General features: G+C 41.1%; 1 long non-coding RNA gene across 1 annotated transcript in view; it reads right to left on the reverse strand.

Moving 5' to 3' along the window:
- Positions 1-16,799, reverse strand: part of LOC129049373 (uncharacterized) — a 20,121-nt gene continuing 3,322 nt past the window's right edge. The window contains exons 2-3 of the long non-coding RNA XR_008512435.1: positions 13,206-13,301; positions 1-618 (exon numbers count right to left, since the gene is read on the reverse strand). This is a non-coding gene — a long non-coding RNA (uncharacterized LOC129049373). The remainder of the gene's footprint in view (positions 619-13,205; positions 13,302-16,799) is intronic.

The following is a 16,799-nucleotide window of genomic DNA, read 5'->3' on the forward strand; positions in this document are numbered from 1 at the left end:
TAAAGAAAAAGAGGTTTAATGAACTCACAGTTTCACATGGCTAGGAAGTCCTCACAATGAAGGAGGAGCAAAGACACGTCTTACATGGTGACAGGCAGGACAGCGTTTACAGAAGAACTGCCCTTTATAAAACCATCAGACCTCATGAGATTTATTCGCTACCACAAGAACAGCATGGGAAAAACCCACCTCCATGATACAATTACCTTCCCCCGGGTCCTTCCCACGACATGGGGGGATGATGGGAGCTACAACTCAAGATGAGGTTTGGGTGGGGACACAGCCAAAACATATCAGCCACAGAAACCTGTTATTTCATAATAATCTAGCTCCTAAGTTCAAACATCTGTTACATAACACAGGTGCTGCCTCTTAATTTACTATTGGTGAACTATTTAATGGTTGAACCACCTCCTTATGCCGGGGCCTCTTTGTGCTCCACCTGCCACAGTGGTGGGGTTTGTATGTCAGCTGGATAATGAGTAATCCAGTTCCAAAACTTTGGCCCATCCTTTGCTATTTTGGAGCACCTCAATAATAGTACAAGCTGCAATCTGTTGGGTTTTCTGAAAGTCGACTCTGAGATATATTTTGGAGGTATTCACTGTAGATCAGTATCTGTGAAAGGAAAGAGAAGGAAGTAGGATTAAGCAAAAGAAAAGGTTAAATTGCAATGCAGATCCTACAAAACTGCTCCCAACTCAGAATGGATCTCTGTAGTGAGTGTTGCCTGACAGGGCTCATGTGTCAGGCAAGCATGGTCTAGTCTATGTTCACACCTCTTTCAGTCACTGAATACAGCCTGACCTGGGAAGGGAGGTGACTTTGGATGAAGCTCTTCTGCTGCAAAGGCTGACCATGAAGGGCTTGACAGGTGAGGGCTGTCTGCTAACTGAACTCCCCACACTTGTACTACAAGCTTTTCCTTGAAGGGAGATTGAAACAGCACATCCCCATGCCTGCTAAGGCACACAGCCCCAAATTTGATGCTGTCAAATAAAACCTTCCCTTACACTGGAAAATCTTATTTCATTGACTAAGTCAACAGTTTTAAAAATAAAGGCTAACCTCTAAATTCTCTCTAGAGGAAATTCAGATGAAAAGATCACTGAACCAAGGACTCCTACAATAACTGTCCAGAGTAGGATAGGTCTGTGTGAAAGGAGTGGCCACATTATGGGAATAAGGGCAAAATTACATGGCATAAAATTGTATATTTTAAAAAATATATAAAGGCATTCTCTGAAGTTACTGATGTGACTTGCATGCAGGAGGATATTTCAAATGATGATGTATAAAACTTCGGGATCACCTGAACTTCACAAACCAGGATGGCTGCATTTGGTGTCTGAGATGGTTTATAAGGCTTCTCAATGTGAGGAGAAACATGTAAGCTGCGATATCCATTTTTATAGCCCAGTTTATATCCTTTGGCTTGAGAGTTACCAGGGACACTGTCCTAATACACAAGTAGCTGAACATTCAGTACTGCTGTTTGGGTTTTTCTAAATCTCTATACTAACTAGTAGGCTGAATGGCTCCCTCAGGATGTTGGCATATGAATTCCTGGAACCTATAAATATGTTACCTTACATAGTAAAAGGGACTTTGCAGATGTGATTAAGTTAATAATTATTAAATTGAGAGATTATCCTAGATAATCTGGGTGGACTAGATGTAATCACCAGTGTCTTTATAAGAGGAAGGCAAAGGAATATTTGGCTACAGAGGTGTCAGAGTGACTCAGTATGAGAAAGACTTGGCCAATCATTGCTGGTTTTGAAGCTGGAGGGAGAAACCACAAGCCAACCAATCAAGGTGGCCTGTAGAAGCTGGAAAAGGCAAGGAAACAGATTGTCTCCTACGGATGCCTACAGAAGGAATGCACCCGTGCTTACACCCTGGTTTTGGCCTAATGAAACTGATGTCAAAATTCCAACCTTCGGAACTGTAAGATAACAGATTTGTGTGGTTTTCAGCTATGTGTTGTAACTTGTCATAACACTGATAAACTAATGCACTGATATGAAGCTTAATGAGCTTATTCATTTAGTGAGTCCTTTTGTCACATTAAACTGTGTTCTTTCCCTACATTACATTGGCTACAAAGAAAGAACACCCAATTGGAGAGGCAATCAAGTTATTTATTTATTTATTTATTTTTGAGATGGAGTCTTGCTCTGTCGCCCATGCTGGAGTGCAGTGGCATGATCTCGGCTCACTGCAAGCTCCGTCTCCCGGGTTCACGCCATTCTCCTGCCTCAGCCTCCCGAGTAGCTGGGACTACAGGTGCCCGCCACCATGCATGGCTAATTTTTTGTATTTTTAGTGGAGACGGTCTCCATCTCCTGACCTCGTGATCTGCCCGCCGCGGCCTCCCAAAGTGCTGGGATTATAGGCGTGAGCTACCGTGCCTGGCCGACAATCAAGTTTTATTCAGTGGCCAAAGAATGGAGAATGGGAGCTCACAGTCTAAAGGCACCTTCTCCCTGGGCAATGGGAGGTGTGGGAGTTGTTTTTTCTCTTTGAAACAGGGTCTTACTCTGTCACCCAGATTGTAGTTCAGTGGCATGATCTTGGCTCACTGCAGCCTTGATCCCTCAGGCTCAGGCATGAGAGCTGAGTAGCTGGGACCACAGGCGTATGCTACCATGCCCAGCTAATTTTTGTATGTTTTGCAGAGATGGGGTTTCACCATGTTGCCCAGGATGGTCTCAAATTCCTGGGCTCAAGTGATCCTCCCACCTTGGCCTCCCAAGCTGCTGGGATGACAGGTGTGAGCCACTGTACCTGGCCACTGAGAGTTAGGTGCAGGGCAGGAGAGGTATTTAGGTATGTACGAGCAGCAGTTGTGATGTGCAGGCATAGTTCATGAACATGCTTCTTCACGCATCACATGTACATAAAGTGGCAGCAAACTTCTCTTACAGGGGGTTTTTAGTACTATAACGATATGTTAATGACTTAAAAGGAACGGTCACCTTTTCTGGTCTGCACCAGTTTTGCGTGGATCTGGACTCCTGATTTCCAACAGGGGTCAGGAGGTTACCTGTGACATCCAGACCATCTGGTTTCCTCAAGCAGCTGTGTCTATAGATAAAGAGACTAAAGAGAAACTGAAAAGTGGAGCCGCCCTGGTGACACCTTCATCGGGAACAATCTTTTACGTTGTCTGTGGCCAACTTTTTCCAGTTGTATGCTCACCCACACTTTCTCAGAAATCTCTTAATCTCTAACACATTATGATCCAGGAACACCAAAAATCCAAATTTAAGATCACCTAATTATGCAGCTTCTGTACAGCTAATTTTCTCACAAGGTTAGGAAAAGCATGCATTCACTTGGATTTTGATAATCCTTAGAGGAGCAGTCTAATTATAGCTCCAGGATACTAAGAGCATAAATTTCAACAAAAAAAAAAAGGAGAAAAAGAAAATGGCACACAGCATATTAAGAAGTTATTGTAGGAAAAGAAAACAATTTTCTCTCTATCCTCCATAATTCTTAGCTGGGGCTCTCTGTAACAAAAGTCAAACAAGAGAAAAACAGAAGTTTAATAACATATATACCTCCTGTATACATGAGCAATAATACAGAGAAATGAGTAGATCTCTAGAGTAGATCTCAAAGAGTTGTCTTAGACTTCAGGCTTAACCACTATACTTCTCTGAAACAAATAAAGAAGGCTGTGGGTCAGGGCCCTGATAACCATGAAACAACGGTCAGGATTGGTATGCAGACCTAAGTGGATGCTCTCCCCCATTGATTAAATCTCTAGTGATTTAGAATCATCCCCTTTCCATCTGGTGCAGAGAGGGAAACAGTTATAATTGGAGATTTACCTTTCTGATGATATCTTACAATAAAATTTTTTAAAAATAAATAGGCCGGGCTTGGTGGCTCATGCCTGTAATCCCAGCACTTTGGGAGGCCGAAGCAGGCAGATGACGAGGTCAGGAGATCAAGACCATCCCACTTCCACTACTATTATTCCTCATCTCTAGTGTACTATGATAATCTGTAACAGAAGCATTTGAGTGTAATAATTAAGACCACATATTCTAGGGCAAGACTACCTGGGTTTGAATCTTGGTACTGCCTTTTACTACCTTCAAAAAATTGGGAAAGTTACGACTGTGTTTGCTCATGTGAAAACTGAATGATAACAGTATCTACCTATTAAGATTGTTGTCAGGATGAAAGCAGTGAATACTTAGACTGCCAAGCACACAGGACATGCTGTTCTGAGTAATAACTAGTGTTAGAATGTTAGTAGCATGTATTGATTGATACTGACTGTGTTTAGCAAGGTTTTAGGAAGAAATTACCTCAGGCTAGAATTTAACCATTTGCCAGCCCAAAAGAAAGGAAATAGTAAGATCCCATAATTCAGAGGATTGTTGTTTGGAAGAAACAACTGCTTCTCAACTTCAAGCAGTAAAAGTGGGAGTTTTGAAAGATACTTCATGCGACTTGGGCCACTAGAAAAATCAGGCTTGTCACATCCATTATTAAAACCCTGAAAGAGTTAGTTTGACACCCAGAAAAGTCATTTAAATTTGGAAAATCAAAGGAAAAGAAATTAAAATTGTGACATTAACGCAACTTAGCAATAACTGACCAATGTCATCATCTTTCTCTATATTACTAACCCCTTCCTTCCATACTATTTATTTATTTACTTATTTATTAATTTATTTTTGAGATGGAGTCTCGCTCTGTCACCCAGGCTGGAGTGCAGTGGCGTGATCTCGGCTCACTAAAACTTCTGCCTCTCGGGTTCAAGTGATTCTCTTGCCTCAGCCTACCGAGTAGCTGGGATTACAGGCGCCTGCCACCACGCCCAGCTAATTTTTTTTGTATTTTTAGTAGAGACGGTGTTTCACCGTGTTAGCCAGGATGGTCTCAATCTCCTGACCTTGTGATCCGTCCACCTCAGCCTCCCAAAGTGCTGGGATTACAGGCGTGAGCCACCGCACCTGCCCCCTTCCGTACCTTTTAAGTGCCTGCGTCATCACACCAACCAGGGTGTTTTTCTCCATTTGGACATTTTCCCAGGTAACCGCCAGTGAAATATGTAGCAGCTGGGCTGCCACCTTTGCCAGAGTCTCTCTGGAATGGGATATTTCTTGTCAGCTCAAAGTAAAATGCAAGCACAAATATTTACCACAGAGGAGTTCCACACTGAGCAGAAATGATGCCAGGCCATCCTATCCCCCATGCTGCTCACGCACTGGCTGGGAGCTGCCTGAAAAGGTCACAGTCTCAAATACTGTGGTAACTCCCAAAAGCATTGAATCCCTCCAGGAGAATGGGAAGTATTTTCTTGAAAAGTATTTGGAGTATTGCACCTGTAAGGATCCCACAATTGAAGGAAGAAAGGCCGGGTGGTGAGTCTTAATTGGCAGAAGCCAGGGATTCACATTTATTATAATAAATAGTAAGGTCAGTGTGACAGCCAAGAGGCTTTGATTCACAGGAACTTGTGAAGATGGTTAGTAAAACTTAACTTCCCTAAGGATAAACTAGATAGACAGGCAACCAGGAAATTTGTTAGTAAACATAATCCAAGAAGATGAGAATGGGTGAGTAAGAGGCTAAGGGCAGTTGCCTCAGTAAAATGCCATGATCCTTGAACTTGAGCTAATATTCAGATCAGAAAGACAATAAAGAGGTAGGTGGGTCCCCAAGGGGAAAGACCCTATGACACCACGGCAAATATATACTGTGATGACACCTCCAGTCCTTCATCAAAGACTGATGGGCACTTATTTGGTTGACTATACACTGGGTAAAGGGTAATATCCAGAGATTTTAAAGACTATTATACACAAAGTCTGAGTTGATACTGATACCAGACTTTCATAGCATTATCATGCCTCCGTTAGCCTGACAGCGTATTTAGCCCTGGTCATACATTTAGGCTTACTGTGGGGTCAATGGTCCCAGTGACCCTGACCCATTCACTGTGGGGCCAATGGTCCCAGTGACTCTGACCCATGCATTACTCATTTGCTTGGTCTTTGAATGTATAATTGGGATTGATATTCTTGGCAGTTGGAGTACTTTCTACATTGGACTATTGGTCTTTGGTTAAAAGCAACCATAGTGGGGAAGGTGAGATGAAAACCTCTGAATCCCACCCCAAAGGTAAGATCATAAATTAAAAACAATATTGCATTTTGGGGAGAAGAGTTGGAGGGGGTGGCAGAGATGAGTGTGACTCGTAAAGACCTAAAGAATGTGGTAGTAGTGCTCCTGGGATACCATTATTTAACTCGATAACACAGACCTCATAGTGGCTTGACAAATCCTAGGAAATGACTACAGGTGAGCTCAGCCAAGTCCATGTCCCACTTGCAGACATGACATTGTTTCTAAAGCAGATTTACGTGGCCTTGGGTATGTGGCAGTGGCCTTTGATTTGGAAAACCAATTCTTTTTATTAAATTCAGGAAAAAGAATCAGAAAATGTAGCGTTAACATGGGACAGACAATACTGTGCATTCACAGGTTTACCCAGGGCTGCCAGCCATCATAATATAATCTGAATAGACTGAATGTTTTACAGAACATCACAGTAATACATATGGCAGCAAAGTCATGTCAGTCAGGCAGGATAGGTAGGAAGTGGCCAGCAGGTTGGAGACACCACATGCATTCTAGAGGACTGGAGACAAACCGTATAAAAATCCAGCAAGTTACCACAAAAGATAGCATATAAGTCACAGTTTTTCCACACTGCTTTATCAATTCTTGAGGAAGTTTTTGTAGATTTTTTCCTGCTAATTATATATATTTATTGACATGAAATTACAGATATGTTCCTACTGATTTTAAAATCTCAGCTGGGCGTGCTGGCTCATGCCTGTAATTCTAGCACTTTGGGAGGCCAAGGTGGGTGGATCGCTTGAGTCCAGGAGTTTGAGACCAGCCTGGGCAAAAAAACAAGTGAGACTCCATCTCTACAAAAAATTTAAAAAATTAGCCGGGCGTGGTTGTGCTTGCCTGTAGTCCCAGCTACTTGGGAGGCTGAGGTGGGAGGATTGCTTCAGCCTGAGAGTTTGAGGTTGCAGTGAGCCATGAACACACCACTGAACCTTAGTTGGGTGACAGAGTGAGACCCCATCTCAAAAAAACCCCCAAATTTGGAATCTCTTCTGTATTTGTAGTTATATTGCTTTTTTCATTAATAATATTTACTTTTTACTTTTATTCTTGTTATATCTTGGCAAAATTTATTTATTTATTAGCTTTTACAATAAACAAGACTTTGGTTTTATTGATCTATTTGTATCTTTGTTTCTACTTAGCTGATTAGCTGAAAGCTGGACTTGACAGAGGCCAATATTAAGGTAAAGTAGCGATGTCAAAAATTTCTTGGCATAAATCTAAAGATTTAAGGAAATATTGTTAATATAGATTTGTCATAAGTAATCCACTTACTCATTCCTCCGATTTTGACCCCCAACAGGGGCCAGAGGACAGCTCTTTCACCATGAGAAATTACTTGGTGAAGGGAGAACCAGCCTCATGTAAAAATGTGGGTATAGTTGTGTGTTATAGATACTGTCATTAAAATGAGATTCCTGATGTCAAAGGGGATGGTACGTTCTGGAAGGGAACAGTTCTCAGCAGAATTTACTCACAAGGAGCAAGACAGGCATGGTTAGTGCAGGAGGTTCATGGTCATAATGGTGATGAGAATTGTTAAACGTACGTAAACCTTTGGAAGTGGTTAACTGATCAGGGATCTTAAAGGCCAGAATAGATGAACAGCTTGTGAAGGTCTTACCTTATTTTGAGAACCCAAAATATAGAAGAAACGAGGTGTCTTTGAAAATGGACCTTGCAGTTGCATCACAAGCACACGCTGTGCAACTTGGGATCCATCAAGAGGCCTATTTGTTAGAATAGAATTTCCAAGTGTGTTCTATGCTGCTTTCCAAATCCAACGAGGTCTACCAAGCATTTTACCTCTGCATATGTGGGGTACAAATAGCAATAACTTGCCTTTTGCCTTAAAGGGATGTCTTAGCATTCCTCCATTCACTGAACTAAAAACTTCATAAATGTGGGGCCCTTAAATCTTCGAGCACATATATGTATTATTAGGCCACTTTCAGTACTTGCTACCTCTTACATAAAAATTACAGATCTGGGCCGGGCGCGGTGGCTCATGCCTGTAATCCCAGTACTTTTGGAGGCTGAGGCGGGTGGATCATGAGATCAGGAGATTGAGACCATCCTGGCTAACACGGTGAAATCCCGTCTCTACTAAAAAAAAAATACAAAAAATTAGCCGGGCATGGTGGCGGGTGCCTGTAGTCCCAGCTACTTGGGGGGCTGAGGCAGGAGAATGGCGTGAACCCGGGAGGCAGAGCTTGCAGTGAGCTGAGATCATGCCACTGCACTCCAGCCTGGGCGACAGCGAGACTCTGCCTCAAAAAAAAAAAAAAAAAAAAAAAAAAAATTACAGATCTGTTCTCCACAGGGCCCAGGCACCATCTCTGGTTCAACTGTTGCTTTCTCTGGGGTCAGACACGCTATGTTTTAAATATTTCTTTAACAAATTTTAGTCTGTTTATTTGCTTTGCTTTTTATTTTCTTCTCAAATAGGGTCTCACTCTGTCATCCAGGCTGGAGTGCAGTGGAGCTCTGGTTCACTGCAGCCTCGACCTCCCGGGCTCAGGTGATCCTCCCACCTCAGCCTCCCAAATAGCTGGGTTACAGGCGCTCACCACCATGCCCAAATAACTTTTAGTAGATGAGTTTCACCATGTTTCCCAGGCTGGTCTCTAAGTCTTGGGTGCAAGCAATCTGCCTGCCTTGGCTTCCCAAAGTGCTGGGATTACAGGCTTGAGTCACTGCTATCAATTCTTATTATTTCTTCAAAACATTTAGAATTTTTATTGATATAATTTGCATAGAGCCAGGCGTGGTGGCTCATGCCTGTAATCCCAGCACTTTGCAAGGCTGAGGCAGATGGATCACTTGAGGCCAGGAATTCAAGACCAGCCTGGCCAACATGGTGAAACCATGTCTCTACTATAAATACAAAAAATTAGCTGGGCATGTGGCAGGTGCCTGTAATCCCAGCTACTCAGGAGGCTGAGGCAGGAGAATCACTTGAACCCAGGAAGTGGAGGTTGCAGTGAGCCGAGATTGTGTGACTGCACTCCAGCCTGGGTGACAGAGCGAGACTCTGTCTCAAAAAAATTGCATACAAATAAGTATACTTACTTTTCTTTTTTTTCTTTAGAGATTGGGTCTCGCTATGTTTCCTAGGTTGGACTTGAACTCCTATGCTGAAGTGATTGTCCTGCCTCAGCCTGCCTAGTAGTTGGAACTAAGGTGCACATCACCACATCTGGCTAAGTGTACATATTTCTAATGTATAATTCAAGTTCTATGAGCTTTGAAAAATGTCTGTGGCTGGGCAACCACAGCTCCTGTCAAGATGTAGAACATTTCCATTACTCCAAAATATTCCCTTGTTTCTCTTCCCGGTCAAATCTCACTCCCATCACTGACCCCAGGTAACCATGAATCTCCCTTCTAACACTACAGATTATTTTTATCTTTTCTATAATTTTATATAAATGGAAATTATGCAAAATGTATTTGTTTTTGTGTGGCTACTTCCACTCTGATGTTTTTGGGATTTGTGCATGTTGTGTGGGCATCAGTGGTTTGTTTCTTTTTATTGCTGATTATTCTTTTGTATGAATATACCCAGTTGTCTGTCTATGCACCTGTTGGTGGACATTTGGGTTGTTTCAGATTTTTGGCTATGAAGAATAAAGCTGAGATACCACATTACACCCATCATAATGGCTAAACAAAACACTGCCAATACGAAGTGCTGGCAATAATGTGGAGGAACCAGAACTCTCAGATGTTGCTAGTGGGAATTAAAAAAATAAAACCACTTTGGAAAACAGTTTGGCAGTTTCTTAAAAGTTAAATATATGCTGGCCATATGATTCAGCAATTCTACTGTTCTGTATTTACCAAGGAAAATGAAAACATATGTCTCCAAAGACTTATACACTAGTGTTCACAATATCATTTTAAGAAATGTTTAGGCTGATCTCTTCTGATCTCTGCTGCTGAAGCTATAAACCGAGGATCAGAGAAAAGGAAAAAATGAGTCATTAAAAGAACCCTGAGGGGGATATATATATATATATATATATATATATATATATATACTTATTCTTATATCTATATCTCTCTATATACAGATCTTATATATATAATATAGAGAGATCATATATATATATCCTTATTCTTAAAAATACATCCAGAGATGACTTCATGTGGCAGAGCCCTATTGAAGAGAAGCATCCTCTATGTGTTCTCTAGGCTACTGAAAACAATTTGATTTTAAAATTTAGTTTAATTTAATTTTTTTGGGGGGGGCATGGAGTTTCGCTTTTGTCGCCCAGACTGGAGTGCAGTGGCACGATCTCGGCTCACCACAACCTCCACCTCCTGGTTTCAAGTGATTCTCCTGCCTCAGCCTCCTGAGTAGCTGGGATTACAGGCATGCACTACCACGTCCGGCTAATTTTGTATTTTTAGTAGAGACAGGGTTTCTTCATGTTAGCCAGGCTGGTCTCAAACTCCCAACCTCTGGTGATCCGCCCACCCGAACTCCCAAAGTGCTGGGATTACAGGCGTGAGCCACCGCACCCAGCCAATTTAATTATTAGAGATAGGGTCTCACTCTGTCACCCAGGCTGGAATGCAGTGGCACGATCATAGCTCACTGCAGCCTTCAACGCCTGTGTTGAAGTGATCCTGCTGGCTCAGCCTCCCAAGTAGTTAGAACTACAGGTGCACACTACCATGTCTGGCTAATTATTTTTTGTAGAGATGGGGATCTCACTATGTTGCCCAGGTTGGTCTTGAACTCCTGGCCTCAAGTGATTCTCCTGCCTTGGCCTCTCAAACTGCTGGGATTACAGGAATGAGCCACTATGTCCAGCCCAAAGCATGTTTTATCCAATACATGTTGTTTGGACCTACAATCAAGCAGTTTGTACAAAATAATAATGTTGCATCCCTGTATCACACTAAAAAAGACAAATGCCAGAAAGGATAATTCTACAATTGGCACATAAGAAACAGCACAGTGGCTCACACCTGAGTCCCAGCACTTGAGAAGGCTAAGGTGGGAGGATTGCTTGAGCCCAGGAACTGATAGCAGCCTGGGCAACATAGGGAGTCCCTGTCCCTACAAAAAACAAAAATTAGCTGGGCAAGGTGGTATAGGCCTGTAGTCCCAGCTACTTGGGAGGCTGAGGTAGGAGGATTACTTGAGTCTGGGAGGTTGAGGCAGCAGCTAGCCACTGCACTCCAACCTAGGTGACAGAGTGGGACCCTGTCTCAAAAAAAGTAAAAACATTATATATAATTATATTAATATCTATAATGTGGGTGAAAAAAATGTTAAAACATACACTAAAAAGAATAACTATAAAACATAGATTTCACTTGCATAAAACTTAAGGTTATAGAAAGTAAAACTGTCTCCTGTAAGTCTTTATTGGCTAATTTATGAAAAATGTATACAATGAAACTGTGCACAGATGTTTACCAAAAAAATTGAATATACTAATTAAAAACATATTTTATGAACCCTTACCTACCATGTACTACCTATAATGTTCTAGGCAATAGGGTAAAAGTCTGAGTAAGAAAAGATTTCTTCTCTCACAGAGTTTATATTTTAACAAGAAGAGACATATATATATGTATATATGTACGTATATGTATATAAAAATGTATGTATATACATACGTACACTTTTAAATTATATACACATACACATTTTAATATTTGATTAAATGCTATGATAAAAACAAAACTGGGTAATATGATACAGATTGATTTAAATGTGAGGAAAACTGCAATTGGTAGTTTTTTAAAAATCTTCTTCAAGCTTATTTAATTTTTAATTTTTTTTTGAGACAAAGTCTTGCTCTGTCACCCAGGCTGGAGTGCAATGGCACGATCTTAGCTCACAGCAATCTCCGCCTCCCAGGTTCAAGCAGTTCTCCCACCTCAGCCTCCCGAGTAGCTGGGACTACATGTGTGCACCACCACACCTGGCTAATTTTTGTATTTTTAGTAGAGACAGGGTTTCATCACATTGGCCAGACTGCTCTCCAACTCTTGAGTTCAAGTGATCCGCCCGTCTCAGCCTCCCAAAGTGCTGGGATTACAGGCGTGAGCCACCGTGCCCGGCCTTAATTTTTAAATTTTAAATTTAATTTTATTTTAGATTCAGGGAGTACTTGGTGCATGTTTGTTACCTGGGTATATTGCATTCTGGTGGAGATTGGGCTTCTAGCATAGCCATTACCGAAATAGTGAACATATAATTGGTAGTTTAATAGGCCTTTTTGAGAAGGTGAATTTGAGTGGAAATCCTATGGTGTTCTAGCAGAGAGGAGTAACTTGTGAGAATTATCTTAGTATATTTAAGAAACAGAAAGAAGAAAAAACAAGAATTTACAGTATACTCACAGTGATATACACTTGTGTGTCTGTGTGTTTCCTATTTTTATACATAAGCATTATGTGGAACTTTTATTTTTTATACATAAGCATTATGTGGGACTTCTATTTTTTATTTTCTGTTTCTTCCTTCTGCTTCTTATTACTCTTTTTCCATTTTCTTGCTTTCCTGTGGGCTACTTGAACTTATTTTAGAATTTCAGTTTTTAGCTATTGAAAGTATTTTTGAATATAGCTTTGTGGTTTCAATAGGTAGTATGACATATATGCCTCACAATCTACAGGTATTGATATGTTACTACTTTGACTAAAGTGTAAAAACCTCTCTTCCATTTAGGTTCCTTTACTCTTCTTCTTGCTGTTAGAGACAGGGTCTCACTATATTGCCCAGGCTGGTCTCAAACTCCTGGCCCCAAGCAATCCTCCCCACCTCAGCCTCCCAAAGTGCTGGGATTGCAGGTGTGAGCCACTGCACCTGGCCCTTTCACTCTCTACTATAATTGTCTTAAGTCTTTCCTCTATATACATTGAAGTCTCACATCAGATGATGTTAAAATTTTTGCTTCAACCATTGAGCATGATTTTAAAAACTCACGAGAAAGGTAGTCTGTTACATTTACCCCAATTTTAACCCACTGCACAGTTTTTTCTGTCTTTTCGAAGTTCCAGCCTGTTACCTTTCCAGTCAGAGATGCTCTGTGAGTCAGTCTTGAAGGGCAGTCAACCAATTATTATTTTCCTTCATCTGAAATGCTTTTATTTCTTCTTAATTCCTGAAAGGTATTTTTGGTAGATATAGAATTAGAGGTTGACAAATCTTTCAAGCACTTGGAAAATGTGCCACCTCCCTCTGGCCTCCATGGTTTCGGATGACAAAGCTACTGTCATTCAAATTGTTGTTACCCCATAGGGAATGTATTGTTTCTCTCTTAACACTGAATATAATCACAACGGAATTTCTAATAAATTTTGCAAAAGGAGTTTGGCAAGATTATTTAAAAATTTATCTACAGCCAGGTGTGATAGCTCATGCCAGTAATCCCAGCACTTTGGGAAGCCGAGGCTGGAGGATTGCTTGAGCCCAGGAGGTAGAGGTTGCAGTGAGCCATGATTGCACCACTATACTCCAGCCTAGGTGATGGAGTGAGGCCTGGTCTCAAAATAAATAAATAAATAAATAAAAATTTCAGGAGATTGAGACCATCCTGGCCAACATGGTGAAACCCTGTCTCTACTGAAAATACAAACATTAGCTGGGTGTGGTGGTGGGCGCTTGTAGTCCCAGCTGCTCAGGAGGCTGAGGCAGGAGAATCGCTTGAACCCAGGAGGCAGAGATTGCAGTGAGCCAAGATCGTGCCACTGCACTCCAGCCTGGCGACAGAGTGAGACTCTGTCTCAATAAATAAATAATAAAAAATAAAATTTATCTACAGGGGAAAACACATAAGATAGTCTAGAAAATTAGAAAAGAAAGAGTAAGAGAGGATGTGCTATCGGGGGACCTGCCCCGATAATCATGTAGGTTCTTTTCTATCTTCCTAAGCATCAGCTGGCTTGAGAAATAAAAGGACAGAGTACAAAAGAGAGAAATTTTAAAGCTGGGCATCTGGGGGAGACATCACACATTGGTACGATCCGTGATGCCCCACAAGCCACAAAAACCAGCAAGTTTTTATTAGGGATTTTCAAAAGCAGAGGGAGTGTGCGAATAGGTGTGGGAGACAGACATCAAGTACTTAACAGGGTAACAGAATATCACAAGGCAAGTGGAGGCAGGGCAAGATCACAGGACCACAGGACCGGGGCGAAATTAAAATTGCTAATGAAGTTTCGGGCACCATTGTCATTGATAACATCTTATCAGGAGACAGGGTTTTGAGATCAACCGGTCTGACCAAAATTTATTAGGTGGGAATTTCCTCTTCCTAATAAGCCTGGGAGCGCTATGGGAGACTGGAGTTTATTTCACCCCTGCAGTCTCGACCATAAGAGACAGGTATGCCCTGGGGGTGCCAGTTCAGAGACCTACCCCTAGGTGAGCATTCTCTTTCTCAGGGACGTTCCATGCTGAGAAAAAGAATTCAGCGATATTTCTCCCATTTGCTTTTGAAAGAAGAGAAATATGGCTCTGTTCTGCCCGGCTCACCAGCCGTCAGAGTTTAAGATTATCTCTCTTATTCCCTGAACAACTGCTGTTATCCTGTTCTTTTTTCAGGGTGCCCACATTTCATATTGCTCAAACACACATGCTGTACAATTTGTGTACTTAACACAATTATTACAGGGTCCTGAGACGATATACATCCTTCTCGGCTGACAGGATTAAAAGATTAAAGTAAAGACAGGCATAGGAAATCACAAGGGTATTGACTGGGGAAGTGATAAGTGTCCATGAAATCTTCACAATCCACGTTCTTCTGCCATGGCTTCAGCCGGTCCCTCCGTTTGGGGTCCTTGACTTCCCGCAACAATGTGCCTTACCAGAAAGCTACCGTAATTAAGACCATATAATATTGGCACAGAAATAGGCAATGAGATCCATGTAACAAAACAGAAGATCCAGAAAGAGACCCAAATATAAAGAAAATTAAGAGTGTAGGAAATATTTAAAAAATTGGTATATGAATATCCTTTTTAAACCAGAGAAATTCAAAAGCCAGAAAGGAAAATACTTTTAGATTTGACTACGTAAAAACTTATAGCACAGGCTGGGCACGGTGGCTCACACCTGTAATCCCAGTACTTTGAGAGGTCAAGGTGGGCAGATCAGCTTAGGTCAGGAGTTCAAGACCAGCCTGGCCAACATGGTGAAACCCCTTCGCTACTGTAAATGCAAAAAATTAGCTGGGTGTGGTGGCAGGTGCCTGTAATCTTAGCTACTTGGGAGGCTGAGGCAGGAGAATCACTGAAACCCAGGAGGAGGAGGTTGCAGTGAGCCGAGATGCATCATTGCACTCTAGCCTGGGCAACAAGAGTGAAACTAGGTCTAAAAAAAGAAAAAAAAATTAGTCAGGTGCAGTGGCATGTGCCGGTAGTCTCAGCTACTTGGGAGTCTGAGGCATGTGAATCACTTGAACCTAGGAAGGTGGAAGTTGCAGTGAACTGAGATCGCACCACTGCGCTCCAGCCTGAGTGATGGAATGAGACTCTGTCTAGAGAAACAAAATTTTTTAAAAAAGCTTATAGCACAGAACCTCACTACATACAAGGGAAAATATAAGTAATGACTTGTGAGAATATACTGTATTTGCAACATATATACAAAAGGCATAAAATCCCACTATGCAAAGAGCTTCTACAAATTAATAATAAAAACATAGGACTCCTAACAGAAAAGTGATTCATAGCAAAATAATGGTTCATAGCAAAGGCTATGAACCATTATTTCACAGAAGATAGACACTAGTCAATAATCAGTTTCATATTATCATAAAAAGTAAATTAAAACATGATTTCACTTTACCTTACAATATGATAAAATTTACAATTTGATAATATGTGTCATTCCTTCAGTCAATAAATATTCACTGAGCACCAAGTAGCATAGTAGTCATTATGGGTACAGTGATGAACAAAATGGTGTCTAGACTCATAGTGCTTACAGTCTAGTGATGTAATCACTAACATAATAATCACACTAATGTAAGTACATAATTATAAACATAATTGCAAATTAAGTAAATGCTAACGAGAGTAAGTCTAGGGTGTAATCACTGGGACCTTACTGATTACAATGGGATCAAAGAACATTTCTTTGAGCAAGACTTGCTTGGGCTGAAATCTAAAAGAGGACCTGAAATGAACTAATGAGGTTATGGTGTGAAGGGATAGTCACCTTTTTTTCAGATGGAATTAACGTGCTCAAAGATCCTTAGGCACGTGACATTTGAGGAAAGAAAGTGCAGTTAGAGAGGAGGAAAGTCATGTAAGAAAAGCTTGAAAAGATGGGAGTAAGATCCTGCAGCCAGTGGACCATGTTAAGGACTTTTGCCTTTACTTAAGAACAATGAAAAGTCATCAAGTTATGTTAAGCAGAAGAATATGAGCAGAATTGCTTTATAAAAATCAGGCTGACTTCGGTGTGAAGAAAAGATGTGGGGAAATGAAGTGAAATCTTTGGCAAGATTCCAGGTTAGAAAGGATAATTTGGACAATATTAATACAGTTTTAAACATACACACATCATTCTCTACATGTCCCCAAATTAATTTTCTTCTCTTCTGAACTTGTTTCTTTTCCTGGGTTCATCATCTCAGTGAAACAAAATAGCT

Source organism: Pongo abelii, chromosome 10 (assembly GCF_028885655.2).
Source record: "Pongo abelii isolate AG06213 chromosome 10, NHGRI_mPonAbe1-v2.0_pri, whole genome shotgun sequence".
Taxonomy (NCBI): Eukaryota; Metazoa; Chordata; class Mammalia; order Primates; family Hominidae; genus Pongo; species Pongo abelii.